At 40.4% G+C, this 17,426-nt stretch overlaps 2 pseudogenes; both read right to left on the bottom strand.

Annotated features, from left to right (window-relative positions):
• Positions 1–1,529: 1,529 nt before the first annotated feature.
• LOC101425940 (actin-related protein 2/3 complex subunit 5 pseudogene) lies at positions 1,530–5,220 on the bottom strand (annotated as a pseudogene).
• A 10-nt stretch (positions 5,221–5,230) lies between these two features.
• On the bottom strand, positions 5,231–16,382 carry LOC101426375 (transcription initiation factor TFIID subunit 9B pseudogene; annotated as a pseudogene).
• Positions 16,383–17,426: the final 1,044 nt, after the last annotated feature.

Genomic DNA, 17,426 nt, shown 5'->3' with positions numbered 1-17,426 from the left:
CTGTACCAATTTTCACATTAGTCAATGATTATGAAACTGGTGTCCAATGTAAATACTAAACACAGGCCAATTTCCCTCCTAGTCATATGCATTAAGGTGGTTTTGGAGCTATTGACCAACTTTTTGTAAGCACCAATCATTTTCCTGAGAACCGATTTGGTTTGTCCAAGGAAGTAAATACTTTTTTGCTGTGTGGTGTCTTCTTTTTTAAAAAACACTGAGATAAAACATGGAATGTATATTGGTTTGGATCTGAACCAAATCTTTTGAGATCCCAATTACCTTGAAGAACACTGAAGACAATATAGGGCGTATTAAATACTAATTGTACACCTCATGAAGTCTAAGGCAGCTTCTATATTTTAAAGAAAACAGCATTTCATTCCAAAGCTGCCCTGAGTTTGAACTACATCAGTTTCTGCATCTCTTTTGATTTGGGTTATAGTTTTCCCAAATAGGGCCATATTATGGGGACAAAAGGTTTATGCTCATGCCAAACAGGCTCTGATATTTTATAGATATATTTGTATATAAAAATACTCCTTGTCCTGGACCCTGGGTGACCACACAGAAATTGAGAAGCCGTGATTATTACATGCCGAGAGGAAGAAGGCATACTTAAAAACTCAGCGTAGATAATCTGGAGGCCAGCAGAAATGAAGGTGGAATTTGGTAGTGGTATTCACCCAACACGTGCTCCAGAAACACATTTACTTCAATAGGAGAAGTATGGTCCAGTTCTGCAGTGTTAATAGCTGCCTGTCTCTCAAACTTAGTATTTTTAAAAATTTATTGAAGTGTATTACTCATACATGAATATACATAAACACTAAGTGTATAGTAATAGTTGTGAACTTATGAAACTAACATACATAACATCACAAACATACATAACATCATACAGGGCTCTCATACGTCACCCCCATTTTTGGGAATTGAAGCTTCCAGTTCCAGCCATGGACTAGCTCCTGAGGCAGCTTGTGTCTCCAGTGGAGGATGGGCACTGGCTTCTTTGCATGGAGTGCTCTACTCTCAAATCTTCTTTGCAGATGGGCTGTCTTCTCCTTCTTATCCTTCAAGGATCTTGCAGGATGCTCTTCTGGTTTCCTGGAGCCCCAAACAGGTGCTTTAGATAGCTCTGGGTGATTACTAACTGCCCTGTAGCAGGAGCTGACTCTAGGTGTTCCTTATTCTGTTGCTGTCTTGCTGGTTCTCGAACATTTTATTTTTTTAAAGATCACCACATAGCTAGCAATAAGTTAGAAAACTGGCCTCAAATTCTGACCACATCTCTCAGTATTAGTCAAAAATGAAACAAAGCAATTTAAAAAACAAAACCAATCGGGGTAAAAAATTGCACAATTAAACCTGAACATAAATTATACTATATACAGACTGATATACATGTCACTGAAATAGTTATTGAGAGCATGAAACACTTTTGATGAAACAAAATTTCCTCTATATTATTCCAATTTTCATTAAACTAATGTGTAATTTTCTTCTTTAAAGATATTCAAAAGGACACAAGAAGGCAAAGTTGAGAGAAACAGATGCTACCCAAAGGGCAGCAGTGGCATTTGATTGTTTTGGTCTTTGTACCAGCATCTCCCACACCAATGGCAGATATTCAGATCCTGCTGACTACACAGTTTTCCTTGCAGTCAACACTGGAATGATGGGCCCAACTCCTCCAGCTGCAAGTATCTTTTCATACCATTGCAATAACATAGCACTACTTTTTCAGAGGGGCTCTCAAAGTCCTTATAAATAGACTTCATTGAGATCCATACTGTTTTCATCCAGAGATTGAACTGCCTTTACAATATTATTAGCTTTAAAAGAGATGAGCACCTTCAAGACAATGCTGCTTTGAAGCATTGTCAAGGCACCCTGACTTGACGCATTGAACAACCCCTGAATCTTGGTGTTGATAGGATTTTTCAGAGCTGCTGGAGAGAAGCTGTCATGTTTCCTTGCCGCAGGCAAGAGTCCATCACCCTCGCTGGCTGGCCCTGGCCATCACCTTCGTCTTCCTTGTCCATGAACTTGTTCTTGTCATACTCATCCACATCCACCTTCTGGAACCAGGCTGACGACACTGTTCTTCAATACCCCTGATCCAGACTGGTGGCAATGGCCTCGTCTTGGTGTGACTGCTACCTCAGCAACTGCAACCCAGCAGGAACTCGCTGCCTGGTGCCTTCACTACCCTCTCCTGCTCTCCATTTAGGTTTTCTAAGATACAACTTGAGAAGATCTAGAATGTTCTTGTTCAGTATACTGAGCTCAAAACCAACTAGACTTTTTAAAAAAATTTTTAAATTAATTTTTAATGTTACATTAAAAAAAAATGAGGTCCCCATATACCCCCCACCCCCCTCACCCCACTCCTCCCATAACCACAACCTTCTCCATCATCATGGGACATTCATTGCATGTGGTGAATACATCTCTGAGCACTGCTACACCACATGGTCAGTGGTCCACATTACAGTTTACACTCTCCCCCAATCCACCCAGTGGGCCACGGGAGGACATACAATGTCCAGTAACATTCCCTGCAGTACCACCCAGGACAACTCCAAGTCCTGAAAATGCCTCCACATCACATCTCTACTTCCCATTCCCACCATCAGCAGCTACCATGGCCACTTTCTCCATCTCAGTGCTACATTTACTTCCATTACTAATCACATTATTTCCAGAATAGAGTATCAGTAAGTCCACTCTAATCTATACCCTTCCTCCATTCTGTGGACCCTGGGATGGTTATGTCCACTCCACCTCTGTATCGAGAGGGTGCTTCGATTCCACTTGGATGATGGATGCAATTCTCTTGTTTGCAGTTGTAGGCACTCTTGGCTTCCTGGTGTGGTGGTTGACCTTCTTCACCTCCCTGTTAGCTGGCTGGGGTAAGTCCAATAAACCAGGGGTAGGAGTCTGTTGAGGCTCAGTCTGTTGAGGCTCAGGGCCTGGCTATCACATGGACAGTCCAGAGATTCAGGTCCCCTGAATATACACTAAACCCCAGCACCAACCACAGGTCTGGTAAAAGTGACAAGAGAGGCTTGTGAACAAAGATCACACCTGAGTCCAACTCCATCACACTCAGGACCACAAACTTCAAAGTAGCGCCAACTGACATGGCACCAAAGTCTATCTGCCGTGACCATAGAACCTGTGGGTCTCTGTAGCCCTCAGAAGAACCAGTACCTGGGGTTGTATCTACTTTAGCTGTCTCTGGGACTCTGCTGAGGTGTGTGTAAGGGCAACCCCTCTGATGACCTTCCCGTTCTTTTTTGGAGACTCATAGCCATATAAACTCATTTGTCCTTTCCATTTCCCCCTTTTATTCAAGGTCAAAAACCATTTTTAACTTCTGATATTACATGTAGGCTGAGATATCCTGCTGGTCTGAGTTGACCCATTTATTCAAGGTCATTTTCCAGCCACATCATCAGCCGGTACTTAGTAGTAATCCCTTGGTGCCAGGGAGGCTCATCCCCAGGAGTCATGTCCCATGCTGTGGGGACGGCAATGCATTTACATGCTGAGTTTGGCTTTGAGACTGGCCACATTTGAGCAACATAGAGGCTCTCAGGAGGTAACTCTTAGGCACTCCGCAGCTCTAGGCCTAGTTCTTATTTCAGGCCCACAGACCCACAAGCATAGTCATTCGTTTCAAGGTTGGACCATCCTTCCTTATTGGTCTTAGCCATTGCACTTGGAGGATTGTTGCTGTTCCATTAGGGAATGCAACAGAGCTCCCCTGGTCAGGAACCCAGCACTCCCCCAGCCATCGTTCCCAACTGTAACCGCTATGAAAATATCCAAACATTTTTATGCACCCTGCACATATGCCCTGCAGAACTCCCTCCCAAACATGCACCCCCCACCAATAACACCCCACACCAGTATTCCTCCCCTGCCACCATCAAACCCCTCTGTGTTCCAAAACCTCCCTGAAAATGAAGCCCAATATATTGCTAGGTTCCATTAATAGTAAAATGGAATAAAGTAATGGGTTTAGAGGTTAGATATAGAATACATACTAATTTAGAAAACTTACAGTAAAAATAAATTGGGGTATCAAAAAATTAAAAAATTAAAAAGCTTTGTTTTTGGTGTTTTGCCTTCCATCACTGCAATAAGTGTTGCCCTGTATGCACCTTGGCAAGGCAACTTCTTCTATCTCTTCCTTAGTGTCTACGTCCTTTCTTTTTCTTTTCTTTTTTTCTAATTATTAAGCTTATCTTCACAAAAGTTTTAGACCACAGTAATTCATATATACAATATACAGTACTCCCACATATTCAACATCAGATACTTTGTCCCTTCCCCCGCAATAATCTTTTTACATGTTCATACTATATTTACTGCAACTGATGTACAGATATTGAGACAATAGCTTTCAAACAAGGTTACACTTGGGTTTACATTGTGGTCTATATTTTAGAATATACATTTTCTAAATTTTTAGTTATCTTATGTTTTACATTATGATTTACATTTTAGCCTATAGGCCCCTATACATTTTTGGTGTAATTTAACATGTCCTATATCCATTCTTCCATAATCTTGTGGAACACTTCCATTGGCCACAGTTATACTGATTCCACTTATTCAATACCTCTTTCCCCCTCCCTCAGGGCCCACAGTGACAATCACTCTTCATTGCTTGAAGGGCCATGTTCAGAGATACTTGCAACAATGTTGAGGGCTTGACATGCTCAATTGCCCTAATGCATTGGGAGCCATGATTTCTCTCGAGAGATACAGTTCCCTCTATTTGAGAACATCAGTCCTCCCCAGGTGTATCTTCACTCTCATTGTATGGATCTCCATCCAATGATATAACCCACTATGACAAAATGAGCGCCCACACACTTCCTAGAAGCCTGTCCTATGTCAGATTCTCCCCTTTAAGCATCTTAAACAGGTAACCTTCCTTATTATATTTTTAAAAAAGTTTTCTCAACAATATACTCTCAACCACATACCTGACAATCTCCTATGTTCATATGTTCCCCCACCCTCCCCCAATTTCTCGGGACATATTACCCATCCTCCCATCCCTAGCCCCCCTCAATTCCACAAAGCCCCACCCAAAGGTATCCCTATGCCACCATTTTATACCTTCCCTGTACAAATACTTACCTCCAGCTTATCATAGATTTCACCCAGGTAGGTGTCACCAACTAGACTTTTGAAATGCATCTAGGCTAAATCACATTCCATACATAGCACCATTGTCACCATCTTCATGTTTTCTCTTCAGTGGGTTTGATTCACTGGCTGTATTCTGCACTGAAACCATGTTGTTGGTAATAAGGATATCTTTGGGCCCAATCATAGAAGGATTAATTAGAACATTTTGAACTGCCATTGTTGCAGGAAATGGTTTGACTGGTGTGGACTGAGAAGATAGAATCTGTGCCATGAATCTTTGGCTTGTCATGACACTGCAGTTGCAACTTTATTTGGGACAAATATTATTAGCGGGGCCACTATAGAAGAAGTGGCAGGCCTGCTACTAACAGCACCAACACTTAACCATGGAACTAGTCTTCCTTGGCTAGGTCCCTTTTTAATCTAGAACTTCAGCCTAGAGTTTGGAGGTGTTAAACAGCATCTGCCAGGTGGCAATCTAGGTCTTGCATGTGGCTTAATCAGTGCTAAAGGGGCTTGATTTTTGTGCCTTGCAATATCTAGTGAAAAGTCTTTGGAGGAGGAAAGGTAAAAGATTGGTCAGCTCAACTGTATATTATCAGCATCAACATTAGGCTTAAATAAATTTTTGCATCATCCAGAATTGTAGTCACATATCCAAGGCATATCTCTGAGCATTCTTGGGAGGTGCCATCTTGCTCAAATCCATGTTATCCAGCCACTTGTCCACAACATAGCATATTGAGGCAGCAAAGCTGTGGTATGTCATGCCTTTTGACAGCTTACCTTTTTGGCAGACCAGAAGCCTGGATATTAGCCAGTAGATCAGATTTATATAATGTCTGTGTATGGAAAAATCAAAGCTATGATTGCAGTTATGATTGGGTGGCTTTAGGATGGTGAATGGACAAAAGAGTTAATTTGGAGCCAAACCAGGCATAGAACAAAAGGGTGGCAGTTTGCTTCACTAACAGAATCCCAGTGCATCCCCTTCTGTGGGAGAATGAATTCTGTACCCCCTCAAAAGACATGGTCTTCATCTTCATCCATGTTGCTATGGATGTGAACCCACTTGTAAATAGGACCTTTTAAAGCTGTTAGTATTAGTTCAGATGAGGCCAACTTGAATCAGGATGGGTCTTAATCTGTGTAACTGGAGGCCTTATAAAGAGAGGAACTTCAAATACAGTCAGAGAAGCCAGAAGACATGGAAGCCAGAGTCAGAGACAGCCACAGGAGGCAGCCAAGGACATCACCCTGTGACAAAGACCTGCCACCACCAGAACACTGCTGACACAGAGAGAACACATGGCCTTGCTGGTGCCTTGGTTTGTGACTTCTGTCCTTTAAAACTGTGTCCTTTAAAACTCTCTTGTTGAAGCCAACCCATTGTGTGGTATTTGTCATAGCAACTCTGGCAAAACTAAGCCATCATCCCCCTTCCCTCCTCCACTGTATTATTCTTCTGTCTGTTTTATTCCTCTTAGTTAGGAGAGAAAAAAAATAAACTTAAGAGAAAACACACTCTTCTTCAGGTCAGACATGACTGGTCAGTGACAGAAGGATAGGGGGGGCTAGGCTGTGTAGTGTCTATATTACAAAAGCCATTCAACATGACCAAAACAAAAGCAAACCGTGGGGAATGAGCAAAAATTTCTGTATCAAAGCTAATTACTTCTGAGTTTTTTTTTATGCTGCTAAAGATTGCATAAATCAGCAGGCTGTGATGCTACTGTGGGCTAGAAATTTTATTCTTAAAAGGGCTGGTGTTCTCTGAGAATGTGAAGGCAAAATTAATGCTGTCATTTGGCTCCAAAGTAGTAGCTTCACAGAGTTTCCCAAAGATCATTAAAATGATGATTTTTCTCATAGGTACCCAAGTAATTTAAGAGCAATGTAAGACTGTGTCCGAATGTATATTTTCCTCCACTTGCTCCACAATTTCAGGGAATAAATCCTGGGTTACCATGTAAAGATAACATAGATGAGGCCTTATTTGGGGTGTTTGGGGGGAAGTGGCTTATATCTCCTTCAGGTGCTGTTTTCTCAGTTCAGTCTGAGATTGTAGGAACTTACCATGTTGTAAAAATACATCATGTAATACTCTAAAATGATAATTAGTACCTGTACAACCTCAGTGTTCTTTCTGTCTGAAAATATCCTCTGATTCATCTTCCAACTTATTTCTATTTTTTTGCCAAGTGATTTTAAAGTCCAAACTAAAAATGGAAAATTGGCCTGATTAATTTACCTACCTACGTATCTAGAATTGGCTTCCTTTATTTCCTTTACCCTCCAGCTTCAGGCCCTCAGCATGTCTTATAGACTATAGTCCCGAACAAGCCCAGATCTGCATGCTTCTCTTCATCTCCACTGCTCAAGCCACCATCATCTCCTCACTGCTCTCCTTTCTTTCAATATTGAGCTTCCCTTTCCAGCCATACATAGTAGTTAGATTGAGCTTTTAAAAAGCTAAGTCAGATCATGTTACTTCCCTGTTTAAAACTCTCCAGAAGCTTCCTATTACTCTGAGAATGAAATCCAAACTCTTTACCTTAATTTACAAAGTCTGGTATGATCTGGTCCTTGCCCATCCCTCTTATCCATGTTGCACAACTCCAGAACTTGTGGTTCTTGTGATGGTTAAGCTCATGAGTCAGTTTGGCCAGGTTTTGGTGTCCAGTTATTTGGTCAAGCAAGCACCGGCCAGATTATTACTGTGAGGACATTTTGTGGACTTAAATCATCAGTAAATTGATTGCATTGATGACTGAGACATCTGTCATCATCTGAGGAGATGGCCTTTAGACAGATGAAAGCTTTGAAAGAAGTGAAGAATTCAGCAGTCAGAAAAGAGATTTTCCATCTCTCCTTCAGCTAGTCACCTTCTCCTGGTGAGTTCATTGAAAATGTTCAATTGGAGTTCCCAGCTTCCGGTTGCCCTAAGGAATTTGGACTTGTGCATCTCCACAGTCTTGTGAGACAATTCTTATAAAAATCTCATAATATTTATAGATATCTCCTCTCAGTTCTGATTCCCTAGAGAACCCTGACTAATACAGTTTTGGTATCAGGAGAGTGGAGTACTGCTATTGCAAATACCAAAAATGTGGAAATGGCTTTGGAATTGGGTAATGGATAGAGGCTGGAGAAATTGTGAGGGGCTTGGTAAAAAAGGCCTCGATTGCTTTGAAGAGTTGGTGTAAATATGGATGCTGAAGGTACTTCTTTTGAGGCCTTAGAAGAAAATTATAAATGTGTCATTGGAAAATGGAAAAAAGGTGATCCTTATTTTTAAAATTATTTTTATTTTTTCTTTCCCTCTCCCTCCCCCTCCATCCTCCTTGCTGTTTTTGCTGTCTGTGTCCATTTGCTGTGTGATCTGCATCTATTTCTCTTTTTGTCTTTCTCCTCTAGAATTCACTGAGATTCAATTCTGGGGGCCTCTGATGGGGAGAGAGGCTCCCTATCAATTGTGCCACCTCAGTTCCTGGTCTCTGCTGCACTTCACCTTGACTCTCCCCTTGGTCTCTTTTGTTGCATCATCATCTTGCTGTATGATGCATTTGTGTAGGCACTTGCTCACCATGCAGGCACCTGGCTTATGCGTGGGCACTGGCTTGCTGTGTGAGTACTGGTCACCATGCAGGCACTCATGCAGGCACTTGGCTCACCATGTGGGCACTCAGACAGGCACTCGGCTCACCGTGTGGGCACTGGTTCACTGTATGGGCACTGGCTCACCATGTGGGCACTCACATGGGCACTCAGCTTGCCACGTGGGCACTCATGTGGGCAGTCAGCTCACCCCAGGAATCAAACCTGGGTCCTCCCATATGGTAGGTGGAGGCCTTATCACTTGAGACACATCTACTTCCCTGATTCTTGTTTTAAAGTGAAAGAGAACCTGGAAAATTTGAGTTCTGATGTCAAATGGAAGGCAGAAATTGAAAGCGAAAAGCTTGGATATTTAATTGTGGGGATTTCCAAGCTAAGTATGGCAAGTGTAGCCTGGTTTCTCCTTGCAGCTTATAGTAAATTGTGAAAGGAAAGGGAGAAGGTGAGAACTGAATTCTTGGGCACAAAGAAACCAGAAACTGACGATTTAGAAAGTTCTGAGTTTCCAGAAAGTGAGTCCCCAGAGAATAGTGCTCCTCGTGAAGATTTAACTGAACATGGATCCAGTCTGTCATTTCAGGGCAAGTTAGGATCAGAAATGTAGTTATCCGGAAGGTATTTGTGGAGTGTTCTTTTGTCTGGTGGTTTGAACCCCTGTGTACTATGCGAAAAACAGGTAAGTTTTTTTGTGTGTGAGATCTGTACGAATAGAACCAATGCCAGACTGGACTAAAAGGGACAGAAAAAGAACAGATTGAAGGGAAACTCATATCAAAGGCAGAACCATGGAAGCTGAGGTCTGGACCAAAGACATCTTCTCAGACCAAGAGAGCAGACCCACTGTGAGTGTGGAAAGGGTAAGTGTGTCCCAGCACTTGGAGACAGTGAATGTTCTGCCCCATTGTTCAGGAAGAGTGCTGCCACCCATCTCAAGAGAGTGGGGAGCATATTCCCTGCAGAATCTAGAGTCTGGACAACATCCCATAGTTGTGAGAGGGTTGAGCTGGTGACCTGGAGATTGCAGAGAAGCTTGAAGAGGGTGGAGCCTTCACCTCAGTGTTCAGGGAGAGCATGGTTGATGCACAAGCACTTGGAAAGCATGGGGCTGCTGCTCTACCAGGCCCAGAGGACAAAACGTCACTCCGTAGATGACTTTCAGACCTTAAATTCCAATGGCTTATGCTCTGCTGGGTTTCAGAATTGTCTGTGACCTGTGACCCCTGTTTTCCTTCCAATCTCTCCCTGTGGGAATGGGAATGTTCATCCGATACTTGTCCCCTCTTTGTATATTGGAAGCAAATAACTTGTTGTCTAGGCTTCATAGGTCCATGGATGAAGGGGAATTGTGTCCCAGGACTGACCACACCTATAAGTGATTTTGATGAGAGTAGGTATTTAACTTCATTACTGAAATAACTTAAGGTTTTTGGGGATATTGTGATGGAATGAGTATATTTTGCAATAGAAAGAACATGTCTTTTGGGGATCCAGAAGGTAGAATGTGATGGTTTGAGGCTGTATGTACTCCAGAAAAACATGATCCTAAATCTAATTCATATCTGTGGATTAAATCCATTGTAAGTAGGAACTTTTGATGAGGCTACTTCTGTTAAGGCATGACCCACCTCAATCAGAGTGAGTCTTAATCTTCTCACTGGAGTCCTTTATAAGAGAATGAAATTCAGACAAAGAAATAAAGTCATAGAAGAAAGACGCTGAAATAAAAGAAGACCAGAAGAGAAGGGAGAGACTAGCAGACACCACCATGTACCTTGTCATGTGGCAGAGGAGCCAAGATTGATTGCCGTTAGCTAGTCCTCAAGAAGAAAGCATCACTTCAATGATGCCTTGATTTGGACATTTTCTTAGCCTCAAAACTGTAAGCTAATAAATTCCCATTGTTCAAGCCGAACCATTTCATGGCATCTGCTTCCAGCAGCCTAGAAACTAATACATTTCCTATAGAAGACAATAGAATTGCTTAACACAGAGTCCTCATTTGTATTGCTTTGAATAAGTCTTGATATAATAGGCAAGCTCCCCTATTTTGTTCTTTGAAAGGTCTCAGCAAATCTTCACTGCAAGCAGGAGAGTCCTATCCATCAGCCATATGGGATTGAGGTTCCCTCTCAATTAGAGGTGGAGTGGGCATCCCATCCCAGAATCCTCAGGATTGGAGACTAAAATATAGACTAGAATGGACTTACTGGTATTCTACAATAGACTTATTGGTATTCTAGCAATGGAAATTATATCATTGATGTGGAAACAGTGGCCACTCGAGGAGCTGAAGGCAGGGAGAGGGAAAAAGAGGTGTAATATGGGGGCATTTTTGGGACTTGGAATCGTCCTGAATGACATTGCAATGACAGATACAAGTCATTATATATCCTGCCATAACCTACAGAACTGAGTGTGAGAGAATGTAAACTATAATCCATGCTTAGTGGCAATGCTCCAAATGTGTTCTTTAATTGCAATGAATGGACCACACTAATGAAAGAAGTTAATGTGGTGGGAGGTGTGGGGAGTGAAGCATATGGGAATCCTTTATAATTTTTTGGGTAGCATTTTGTGTAATCTAAGTATCTTTTTAAAAAATTAAAGATATATTTAAAAAATTAAAAGGTCTCAGCCATTTTTGTTCCTTTTTAAAAAAATATTCATTTTAATTAATTAATTAATTAATTAATTAAATTTCTCTCCCCTCCAACTCCCCCACCCCTCCAGTTGTCTGCTCTCTATGTCTATTTGCTGTGTTTTCTTCTGTGACCGCTTCTATCCTTATCAGTGGCACGGAATCTGTGTTTCTTTCTGTTGCATCATCTTGTTGTATCAGCTCCCCGTGTGTGTGGCACCATTCTTGGGCAGGCTGCACTTTCTTTCACGCTGGGCGGCTCACCTTACCGGGCGCACTCCTTGTGCGTGGGGCTCCCCTACACGGGGGACACCCCTGCGTGGCAGGGCACTCCTTGCATGCATCAGCACTGCACATGGGCCAATTGCACACAGGTCAGGGAGGTCCGGGGTATGAACCGTGGACCTCCCATGTGGTAGGTTGACGCTCTATCCACTGGGCCAAGTCCACTTCCCCCTTTGTTCTTACATATAATTTTAAGGATCATCATTTCAAGTCCCATAGAAATCTGTTAGGATTTTTATCAGAATTGCATTGACACTATAAACAAGTTGAGTCAATCTGATATCTTTAGGATATTGAATCTTTCCATCCAAGAACAGTTTTCTTTAATCTTTCAATAAAAGCAAATACTTCTCTCCCCTGAGGGTTTTTGTAAGATGTAGTGATAGGTTTGTTACATTTTGGGTTGCTTTTATGAAATTCTTTTATATGAAATCATAATCCAACTGAATCCTGACTTTATATATAGATTTAATATTCAATGATCTTGTTAAATTCTCTCATTTTATTTGTAGATTTGTTTGGCTTTCCTATGCAAAGAATCATATCATCTGCAAATAAAGGCAATTTTGTTTCTGCTGTCCAGTATTTTTACTGCTGATTTCTATTTCTTGTCTTGCTACTCTGCTATGACCTCCAGTGCACCATTGAAGAGAAATGGTGCTAGGGTGCTAGAAGACATCCTGGTCTTGTTTGTGATCTTAAAAAAAATGTTTTCAGTATTTCACCAATACAAATGTTGTTTGTATTGCAATTGTTTTGCAAACACACTTTGTCAGGTTAAGGAATTTCCCTTCCATTTCTAGTTTGCTAAGAGTTTTTATTGGTATAAATTTATCAAATGATTTTATGGATCTAAAAGTTATGTCATCTATAATTGTTTTCTTCTGAGAATTTTAGCAATTTTTATTTTTCATATATTCCTGGGATAATCCCAACTTGGATATGGTATAGTATCTTTTAAATATATATATTATTGCAGGAAGCGGACTTGGCCCAGTGGTTAGGGCATCCGTCTACCACATGGGAGGTCCAAGGTTCAAACCCCGGGCCTCCTTGACCCGTGTGGAGCTGGCCCATGTGCAGTGCTGATGCGCGCAAGGAGTGCCCTGCCACGCAGGGGTGTCCCCGCGTAGGGGAGCCCCACGCTCAAGGATTGCACCCCGTAAGGAGAGCCGCCCAGCGCGAAAGAAAGTGCAGCCTGTCCAGGAATGGTGACGCCCACACAGAGAGCTGACACAACAAGATGATGCAACAGAAAGAAACACAGATTCCCATGCAGCTGACAACAACAGAAGCGGACAAAGAAAAACATGCAGCAAAGAGACACAGAGAACAGACAATTGGGGGCAGGGGGAGAGAAATAAAATAAATCTTTAAAAAATATATATATATTATTGGATTTAGTTTTCTAATATTTTGTTTAATATTTTTCAATGGCAATCAGTAGTTTTCCTTTCTGTTTGATTGCAGTATCAAAGTTATAACTACTGCCTAAAATGATCAAAAAAATATACTGGATTTGCAGTATGTTCTATCAACTTCCATTTTTCCCGGTATCTGTTTGGAGATGTTGGAAATCCTCAAACAACATTTCCCCAGCTTCCTTGCAGCTCAGTTCTGAATATCAGTTAGATTCTGTCCATTAGTTGGACTTCTGCTGTGTGTGTAAGGTGGACGTGAGGCGGAGCTGTGGAGTGGCAGGTGTGGTCCCTCACAAGCGAGCTCTCGAGTCAGTTTTGGTAAGTCATATTTTTCTAGGCATTTTATTAGTTCATCTAAATATTTAAGTTTATTGATATAAAGGTGTTCATAATATTCTCATTTTATCTTTATAGTTTCTACCATATCCGTATTGGTAAATGCACTTTGACATTCCTATTATTAATTCTTTCTTTTATTTCTTGGTCAATTTTGCAAAGATGGGTCTGTTTTTCTTCTCAAAGAACCAATGTTCGGCTTTGTTTTCTACTTTGTTCTGCTCTCTCTGTAATCTTCCTTCCTGCTTTATTTGGATTTATTGTGATCATTTTTCTAGCTTCTTACATTTGAATCATAGCTCAATAGTTTTTAACATTTGCTCTTTTCTAAAATCGTTTAGAATTTCCCTGTATAGACTACCTTCACTGCATTCTACGGGTTTGATTTTTAGCTTTTTCTTTTTTGTTCATTTCTAAGTATTTTGAATATTTGCATTATGATTATTTTTATCTGCATGCTATTTAAAAGCATTTTTTTCTAATTTTCAAAAGGAGGGGGCAGTTTTGTTCAGTTTTATATGTTATTGACTTTAATTTAATTTAATTTAATTCATTGTGGTTAAAGAACATGGTCTGTATAATGCTGATTTCTTTGGAGTTTGTTGAGTCTCGCTTTGTGGCCTAATACTTGATCAATTTTTGTAAGCATTCCAAGTATGCTTGAGAAGAATGTCTATTTTCAGTGTTCTCTATATCCAATAAATCACACTTACTAATTGTACTATTCAAAATATTCTGCCTGTTTCCTAATTATTTTTATCTCCTTAACTTACAATTGAAAGGGGTATGTTGAATTCCTCACTTTGATAATGGATTTGTCAGCCTTTGAAAGTTTTAACAATTTTTATGTATTTTTTATGTTTTTAATGTCTTTTGTTTGCTTAATCTTTAGAATGATCATATAAAATTATCCTTTTGCAATGACTCTCTTTTATCTCTAATAATGCTTTCTACCCTACTCTATTTTGTCTGATGTTAATATAACCATCTAACATTTCTTTTGAGTCAAAATATATCATTGTCTATTCTATATTTTCAATATTCCTATGTCTGTATAATTTAAGTGTGTTACTTTCACATAGTATATATATAGCTGTATTTTTCTCAATCTTGTAATCTTCATTTACTAACTGATGAGTTCAGTTCATAGAAATTTGTTGTCATTATTGGTATATTTGAATTAGTTTCTATCGTTATGTTTTATTTCTTATTTGTCCTACCCTGTTTTCTTTTTTTTCTTTTTTTTTAAAGATTTATCTTTTATTTATTTCTCTACCCTCCCCCACCCCCGAGTTGTCCACTCTCTGTGTCCATTCACTATGTGTTCTTCTGTGACTGCTTCTATCCTTATCAGCGGCACTGGGAATCTGTCTCTTTTTGTTGTGTCATCTTGTGTCAGCTCTCTGTGTGGGCGGTGCCATGGTTGGGCAGGCTGCACTTCCTTTTGCACTGGGCAGCTCTCCTTATGGGGCGCACTCCTTGCGTGTGGGTCTCCCCTACACGGGGGACACCCCTGCGTGGTAAGGCACTCCTTGCGTGCATCAGCACTGCGCGTGGGCCAGCTCCACACGAGTCAAGGAGGCCCGGGGTTTGAACCGTGGACCTCCCATGTGGTAGGCGGGCACCCTATCCATTGGGCCAAGTCCACTTCCCTCTGTTTTCTTTTTGTTTCCCCCTTCTCTTTCAAATGGATTGTTTATTCTTTATTTTTCAGTTGAGTTCATTTTCTATTTTCATAATAATTTTAATTTTATTAATAATATAGAAGGCAAAGTAATACTTCATTATTCCCTAAAATCTTGGGTTAGCATTTTGTGACACAACTATTCAGAGGCCTGGTTCTAAATTCAGCTTATTCATTTACTCTAAAAATTTTTATTTTGGTTATGTGTATATATATTTAAACATGTATGTACATAAAACGTAAGAATTACCATTTTAACCATTTTAAGTGTATAATTCAGTGTTATTGATTACTTTCACTATGTTATATTACCATCACCATCATCTAGTACCAAAACTTTTTTTTATCATCTCCAAACAAAAACTCTGTACCTATATAAGCAGTAACTCCTCCATATCCCCTTCCCTCCAGACCCTGCTAACCTCCAATTTCACTTTCTTTCTCTATGAATTTGCTTATTCTAGGAATTTCATTTAAGTGGAACTGTACAATATTTGTTCTTTTGTGTCTTGCTTATTTTGCTCAACATAATGTTCTTATTTTTTTATTTTTTATTTCTCTTCTCCCCCCCCCCCCGTTGTCTGCTCTCTTGTGTCCATTTTGCGGTGTGTTCTTCTGTGTCCACTTGCATTCTTGGCAGCACCAGGAATCTGTGTCTCTTTTTGTTGTGTCATCTTGCTGCATGCACCAGCTCTCCATGTGTGCGGTGCCACTCCTGGGTGGGCTGCACTTTTTCGCTCCTTGCGGGGTGCACTCCTTGCACGTGTGGCTCTCCTACACAGGGGACACCCCTACATGGCATGGCACTCCTTGCATGCGGCAGCACTGCACATGGGCCAGCTCACCACATGGGCCAGGAAGCCCTGGATTTGAACCCTGGATTTCCTATATGGTAGGCGGACGCTCTTATTAGTTGAGCCACATCTGCTTCCCAACATAATGTTCTTAAGGTTCATTCATGCAGTCCCATGTATCAGAACTTCACTCTGTTTTAGGGCTGAATAATATTCCATTGTGTGTGTATGCTACATTCTATTTATCCATTCATTGGTCAGTGGACATTTGGGTTGTTTCCACCTCTTCTTGGTTTTGTGAGTACTGCTGCTGTATACATTGATGTACAAATACTGATTCACATTCCTACTTTCAACTCTTTTGGGTATTTACCCAGGAGTGGAATTGCTAGGTCATATGGTAATTCGGTGTTTAACACCGAACTGATTTCCATAGTGGCTGCACCATTTTACATTTCAACCAACATCCTCACCAACATGTCTTATATTCAGTTTTAAAAATAATAGCCACCTTAGTGCGTTTGACTAATCATATTGATCACCTTTTCATGTACCTGTTGCCCATCCATGTATATTCTCTGGAGAAATCTCTATTCAAGTACTTTGCCTATTTTTAAAGTGGATTGTTTGTCTTTGTGTTCAGCTAAATTCAGTTTATTTTGATACTTGGTTTTAAAATAAGTTAATTTTTATTACCACAGTTGTAGGTTTACAGAAGAATCATGCAGAAAGTACAGAGTTCCCATATTACCCTCTCCACAAATAGTTTTTATCCACTCTGAAATTTATACACTCTTTGTTTTTCAGTTGTTACCCTTGCAGTTTTACCACACATATTTATTTTAGCAAAGTCTAAACTCCTCTCCCAAAGCACACAAAAATACTTTAACTTGTTTACTCTTCTCCAATTTATATATGGTTGTTACCCAAATTGAACTTTTATTATTTTATATATATATATATGGAGAGCGAGAGAGAGAGATGTTTTCTATTTTATTCACTCTTTATTTCTGCTTACATTTCAGAAACACTATAATTTTTCCATCTTCCAGAGTGCATGTCTGTATTAGTTGGGCTCTTCAGAGAAACAGATCAAACAGGATATTTGTGTATATGTATATACTAAGAGATTATTTCAAGGAATTTGCTTATGTGATTGTGGGAGTTGGCAAATCCAAAGTCCATAGGGCAGGCCATATTCTATAGAGCCACTAAATTCCAGTAATGTTGAAGTCTTGAGTCTGTAATTCTTAGGGGAAGCAAGGAGACTGGAAATTCTGGTAAGAGTAGATGTGGAAATCTTGAGTCTGAAATCCATCGGGGAGATCAGGGGGCTGGAAACTCAAAGCGTAGTAGAGAGTATAGTCTTGAGGTAGAATTTCCTCTCCTCCCTGGATTCCTCAGTGCTTTGCTTTCAAGACCTCCAACTGATTAGGTGAGATCTCCCCACAATATTGAAAGTAATTTCCTTTACTTAA

Source organism: Dasypus novemcinctus, chromosome 5, assembly GCF_030445035.2.
Source record: "Dasypus novemcinctus isolate mDasNov1 chromosome 5, mDasNov1.1.hap2, whole genome shotgun sequence".
In the NCBI taxonomy this organism is placed as follows: Eukaryota; Metazoa; Chordata; class Mammalia; order Cingulata; family Dasypodidae; genus Dasypus; species Dasypus novemcinctus.
Note: the sequence above shows the minus strand (reverse complement) of the source record. Positions and strands in the feature narration are given on the sequence as shown.